This window comes from Rutidosis leptorrhynchoides, chromosome 7 (assembly GCF_046630445.1).
Source record: "Rutidosis leptorrhynchoides isolate AG116_Rl617_1_P2 chromosome 7, CSIRO_AGI_Rlap_v1, whole genome shotgun sequence".
Taxonomy (NCBI): domain Eukaryota; kingdom Viridiplantae; phylum Streptophyta; class Magnoliopsida; order Asterales; family Asteraceae; genus Rutidosis; species Rutidosis leptorrhynchoides.
The window spans coordinates 47,957,118-47,964,781 of NC_092339.1; positions in this window are offsets into that span (position 1 = coordinate 47,957,118).

Sequence of the window (7,664 nt, forward strand, 5' to 3'; positions counted from 1 at the left end):
TTGTGAATAAATTTATTGCTAATGTGGTGAAATATGAAAGGTTCTCCGGTAACAAAAGGGTAATCATATATATCAAGATTATGATAAGGCTACACCGAATGAAAAATCGAAGTTGTCTTGCTGGAGCTGTGATAGAATTTGCTACTTTGAAAAGGAATTGCAAAGTTATTTTTGCTAATAAATGCCAAAGGATCTGACACAGATATGTGTTGAATTATGACTTTGGTTTCGAGAGCTTTTTAAGTATATAACTGTGGGTAATATGTGGTTGGATCATTATCTCGATTGCTCATTATTTGAAGTGTCTTCAGAAATTTTCGAAGGGTTTGAACACAAATGATAATCATTAATATACATTTGATGTTCTAACACAGTTTTGAAGTCAAAGTATAGCTTTGAAAGATGTAGGAATCTAAAAGTGATGGTATCAGTTATATCTCGAATTGAATTCTGAGGTTTCAAAATCAGAATATGTAATTGAGTTTGAATGAGTATGGTTGTTTTGATTTCTATGAAAGAATGTATATTATTGTGAAAGTAGGAAGTATAGTTGATAATTTGCTTAATCTGATTCGAAGAATGTAACATATTAATTGTGAATATATATATATATATATATATATATATATATATATATATATATATATATATATATATATATATATATATATATATCTCGGGTATTACCTACCCGTTAAAAAAATTTCCCAATTAATATTTTGTACATAAGAATTTTATTACAGTCTTTATGAAAATATATATGTATATATTCTCCTCAGATGTAACATAGATTTTAATGAGTTAATACTAAATTAAAATCATTCGATTTACGGTTGGAACTAGAATTGAATAATCCCTTGAAGGCTTTAGAGATTACATAAGTATTTCTTCAATAATATTGAAATTATGAATCAATACTTTGTTATTTGTTGAGGCGTGATGTTGGTTTTCGTTAAATTCTTGTGAACTTCGCAAAGTACGGATGATGTTATCTGAAAAGTTTCGGGTACATCGATGATGAAAGTGTAAAATCAAATATATACTTGATTTATTATGAATTGGAATTTGTTTGAATTGAGACAGAGATTGTAGTTGACGCTGGTTAAGTTGCGGGCGAAAGACGTACATTATTGCATATTTGTAATATGAATTAACCAAGTAGTTAAGATTCATACACAATAGCTTAGCACGGAAAGATTTATTTATTTTTATTTTTTTAAATATATATATATATGTAAAATATACATATAATTTCTTCAGAGGGAATGAGTTAATTCTTCATAACTCGCTAATACAATATACGCGTTATTGATTCGTAATGATGTACACAGTGATTCTTGAATTGACGGAGTTTGTGATGTTATAGATGTTGTTGATTCTGATGCTGACTACACTAACGGTGCTGGTGACGCTGACGGTACTGATGATGCTGTTGGTAAAACAAGTTTAGCTGGTTAATCATACACCATTTTTGTCAGGGTTTCTACTCTTCCTTCTATCATTTCGGTTTGTTTAACTGCTTTATGGTTAGGGCTAGATTAGATAATCTCTAAGACTTTAGAGATTACATAATCTCCGCAGAATGTTTCTCCAATGAAGTTATGAATTAATACTTCGTCGGTTATTGTTGTTGGTATTCCTTGGTATCTATGATGCGTATGACGTTGATGCTCGTGGGACAGATTGTGAAGTTGAGGGTTACGATGCGGTTGTGGTTGGAGGTGGTAATGGTACTGTTGGCGTTGATGATGGTGGTACTGGTTATGCTGCTGATGCTGCTGATGGTGTTTGTAATCTTTGTACCATATTCTCCAAAGCCACTACACGAGCACGAAGCTCGTTGACTTCTTCTATTACACCGGGGTGATTGTCGGTTCGGACGAGCGGATAAATAAAATCTAGAATTTGATGTAGTATATAATCGTGACGAGATACTCTGGAAATGAGAGATAAAATGGTGTTTCGAACAGGTTCACCGGTAAGTGCTTCAGGTTCTTCGCCAAGAGGATAATGTGGTGGATGGAAAGGATCACCTTCTTCTTGTCTCCAATGATTGAGGAGGCTACGAACCCATCCCCAATTCATCCAAAATAGGTGATGACTGGTTGGTTGATCCATTCCGGTCACACTGCTTTCGGAGCTTGAGTGAGATTCCATTTCGGAATTCGAGTGACTTGAACTAACGATGAATTCCATTTCGTATGATTGGATAAAGGATTTTTCGATATGAAATGATCTTCCGGCTATCGGATGGTATTCTAATTATACAGAATATCTATATATGTAGAGCAAAAGATTTCGTAAATTACGGAGGAATTTACGGAATATATCAGGCAAAGTCTAAAGTAACAGATACGATAAGATATGATTTAGAAGATATGCTAAGATATGAATTTTTGTCTGTACACTATTCATGCAATCAATGCAGCAAGACGTGTCTAGACTTAAGAATGATAAGCAGGTAATTTTCTACAGATGATAAGTAGATGATTTTCGACACAAAATGATAAGCAAAACTCTTGACATGCAGACACGGTCGAAGTCCAGACTCACTAATGCATCCTAACGACTTATCAGTTAGACACACTAATGCAGACCTGGTTCGCTAAGACCATCGCTCTGATACCAACTGAAAGAACCCGTTCATATACATTATAAACGATTCTCAATAGTTGATTACATCGCGAGGTATTTGACCTCTATATGATACATTTTTCAGACATTGCATTCGTTTTTAAAAGATAAACTCTCTTTACATCGAAAATTGACAGACATGCATACTATTTCATAATATCCACTATCCAACTATAACTTGACTTAATAATAATCTTTGATAAACTCAATGACTCGAAAGCAACGTTCTTCGAAATATGCCATGAAGACTCCAAGTAATATCTTTAAAATGAGAAAATGCACAGCGAAAGATTTCTTTAACACCTGAGAATAAACATGCTTTAAAGTGTCAACCAAAAGGTTGTTGAGTTCATTAGTTTATCATAAATATTCATTTTTATCATTTTAACAGACCACAAGAATTTCATTTCCAGTTCTCATAAATATACGTCCCATGCATAGAGACAAAAATATCATTCATATGGATTGAACACCTGGTAACCGACATTAACAAGATGCATATAAGAATATCCTCTATCATTCCGAGAAATCCTTCGGATATGATAAAAACAACATCGAAGTACTAAAGTATCCGGTACTTTGGATGGGGTTCGTTAGGCCCAATAGATCTATCTTTAGGATTCAGGTCAATTAGTAGATCGGTTTACTAATTCTTAGGTTACCAAGCAAAAAGGGGCATATTCGGCTTCGATCATTCAACCATATAATGTAGTTTTGATTACTTGTGTCTATTTCGTAAAACAGTTATAAAAGCGCATGTATTCTCAGTCCCAAAAATATATATTGCAAAAGCATTTAAAAGGGAAATAATGAAACTCACATAATGTATTTTGTAGTAAAAATACATAGGACGATATTTAACAATGCAGGGATTGTGACAACCCGGAAATTTCCAACCAAATTTAAACTTTAATCTTTATATGTTTCCGACACGATAAACAATATTTGTTAAGTTAAATTTCAAGAATTTTAAACTATGTTCATACATTCATTTAACCTCGACCAAGTTCCAACGATTCACGAACCATTAAACGAATATGATTATATATGTATATGTGTATATATATTATAACTTGAAACGTAAACAAAATATTAGATTAAATACTTTATATGATTGTATCTGTTTCAAAATGTTTATCAATGGAATTAGAAGATAAGATCAAATGATTGAATTATCAGATATATTAAATTATGGTTACAAGTCTCTGTTGAAAGGCCCACGTTGATTTGAGAAATCTTTCCATTTTAACAATATTCGGAAAATGGTAAAGTGATTTATAAATAAGAACAAATTGTCAATCATTGAGAACTAGACAAAGGATAGTGGAAGATTGAATCTCATAAAGACTCGATCGATCTATTTAGTTTCAAACGTACAAAAACGTTTTCAGTTTAAAAAGAACTTTATTATTAAAACGTATATAACTTTTATAAATATCTACAACCACTTTTGACAACTCATTACTTAACTAGTATGATAAAGATAACGATATTTATATTTTATTTTATTAAATATATATAACGATTTAAATTAATATTATATATATTTATACGCGTATTATACGTACATAGTTTTATACTTTTGCTATACTTAAACTTTACCTTTACTTTATTTTTACTTTACTTTAACTTTAATAATTTACTTTAATAATTCATACTTTAATAATTAACTTTAATAATTCATACTTTAATAATTCACTTTAATAATTCATACTTTAATAATTCACTTTAATAATTCATACTTTAATAATTTACTTTAATAATTCACTTTAATAATTCAAAAATCTATTATAAATAGAATTCAATAGGTTTCATTATTTCATAGAAACTTGAAAATATTTTTCTCTAAACTCTCTCAATCGATTTACATATATATATTTACTCCGTATTATTTCAAGATATTATTTGTATACATAAAATATTACGACGGAGTGCTGTCCGAGTGATTTTGAAATTGTTTTTTGAGTGGGATAGGATTAAGGAAATTATGGGTTATAGCTATGGAGGTGATTGAGTATGGTTCATGGGTATGCTCATGAGATCAATATAGTGTTTATCATTTCCGTTGCGTCTACCTACCTTTCCTGCAATATTGAATCTCAATATTGATACGTGAGTACTCATAATTTAACTTTTACATACTAATAGTGTATCCCTGACTAGTGCTTGAGTATTTAGGATTATGCATGCTTGTACTTTTGATATTGCCCTTAGACAGGTTAGGTTGAATCTTGAATTAGTTACACTTGCGGTTGAGATAAGGTATAAGATATGCATGTCCTTGGAAAGCTAGCGAAAAATTAAGAACTTTTTCTTTAGATATCGAATAGTTTCGATGAACGGATTAGAAGTTATAATCAATTGAATTTTCGATATTTTTATTAAAAATGATTATTATTATCATCGTTTTTATGGTCGTTCTAGTTTTATCTTATTATTATCATTATTATTATCTTTATCAATAAAAGGGATTTATCATTAAAAATTGTTATTTTTTTTATTATTACTATCGTTATTATCGTTAAAGTTATAATTAGTATTATTATTATTATCCAATTATTATTATTATTATTATTATTATTATTATTATTATTATTAGTATTATTATTATTATTATCATTATTAATATATATATCATTATTTAAAAATAGTTATTGTTATTGTTATTATTATTATTACTATATTATCATTAAGATAATTATTAGTATTATCGTTAATAATGTTATAGTAACTATCATTATTAATATTAGTGTAATTAAAACAAATATTTGTAACACCTAATTATTTTGATTACTATTATTATCATTATTATGAACACGATATAAAAGACGATTAAAAGCTATTAAACGAAACGATTAGGAAATAATGAGTAAGAGTATCATGATGAAATTAAAATATTATAAGATATTGATTTAGATAAAATTATCGTTGTTATTATTTTTATCATTACTATTATTATTAAAAGTATCTTTAGCATTAAAACTATCATTTTAACAAAAATTATCATTTTAATAGAAATGTCATTGTTACTATAAAATATCATTATTATTATTATTTTAAATAGAATTATTATTTTAAAGATAATATTAAAAATTATCGTAAATATTAAAGTTATCATAATTAGAATTATCGTTTTATCGTAATGTCATCTTAGTAATTATAAACATTGATATTTTTATAATAATAATTATTATTACAAAATAATACAACTTTTACTTACTATCATTATAGATATTATTTTATCAAATAAATATGTGATACAAACATATTTTACTACGTGTAATAACTTACTTTAATAATACCTATCATATTATCTTTATGATATTAAATGAACTCTATAAATTTTATTACTTAATATATATAAAAGTATATTTTATTATATAAATTTAATATAAAATTTTATTTATTAATAAATAAATTATATTATTTACTCTAATAAATCTTTTAAAAATATTTAAAAATATAAAACGATGATATTTAAACTATATATTAATCATGTATAGATTTTTGGAAATTATTTTGAGTCAAATTTACTTTTGTTGACTTTTGCATATTAGTCTCGAGCATTAGGATTGTGGTACACTATGACTTGACCTAATTTGTTTGACAAACATTGACCAACACATAAATATATAATCAATTTAGGTTCGTGAATCCGAGGCCAACCTTGTACTTGTTCAATGACGTTATATGTATTTTTACTACGAAATACAGTATGGTGAGTTTCATTTGCCTTTTTACCCTTTATATTTTTGGGACTGAGAATACATGCGCTTTTATAAATGTTTGACTAAATAGACACAAGTAATTGAAACTACATTCTATGGTTGAATTATCGAAATCGAATATGCCCCTTTTTATTAAAGTCTGGTAATCTAAGAATTAGGGAACAGACACCCTAATTGATGCGAATCCTAAAGATAGATCTATTGGGCCTAACAAACCCCATCCAAAGTACCGGATGCTTTAGTACTTCGAAATTTATATCATGTCCGAAGGAGGATCCCGGAATGATAGGGGATATTCTTATATGTATCTAGTTAATGTCGGTTACCAGGTGTTCACCATATGAATGATTATTTTTGTCTCTATGCATGGGACGTATATTTATGAGAACTGGAAATGAAATTCTTGTGGTCTATTAAAATGATGGAAATAAATAATTATGATAAACTAATGAACTCACCAACCTTTTGATTGACACTTTAAAGCATGTTTATTCTCAGGTGTTAAAGAAATCTTTCGCTGTGCATTTGCTCATTTTAAAGATATTACTTGGAGTCTTTCATAGTATATTTCGAATAACGTTGCATTCGAGTCATTGAGTTCATCAAAGATTATTATTAAATCAATTTATAGTTGGATAGTGGATATTATGAAATGGTATGCATGCCTGTCAATTTTCGATGTAAAGAAAGTTTGTCTTTTAAAAATGAATGTAATGTTTGTAAAATGTATCATATAGAGGTCAAATACCTCGCAATGTAATCAACTATTGTGAATTGTTTATAATGTATATGAACGGGTCCTTTCAGGGATGGCCTTGGATTCACGAACCTAAAATATATATTTATATGTTGGTCAATATTTGTCTAACAAATTAGGTCGAATCATAGTGAACCACAATCCTAATGCTCGAGACTAATATACAAAAGTCAACAAAAGTCAATTTGACTAAAAAATGATTTCAAAATCTATACATGTTTATTATATATTTTAAATGTCGTTGTTTTTATATTTTTAAATATTTTTAAAAGGTTTATTAAAGTAAATAATATAATTCATTTATTAATAAATAAAATTTTTATATACAAATATACTTTTATGTATCGTAAGTAATAAAATTTATAAAGTTCATGTAATATCATAAAATATTATGATAGGTTTTATTAAGGTACTTATATTATTTGTGTTACATATTTATTTGATAAAATAACATTGATAATAATAATAAGTAAAAGTTGTATTATTTTGTAATAATAATTATTATTATCTTTATAATAAGGATATTAATTTTTTTAATATTTACT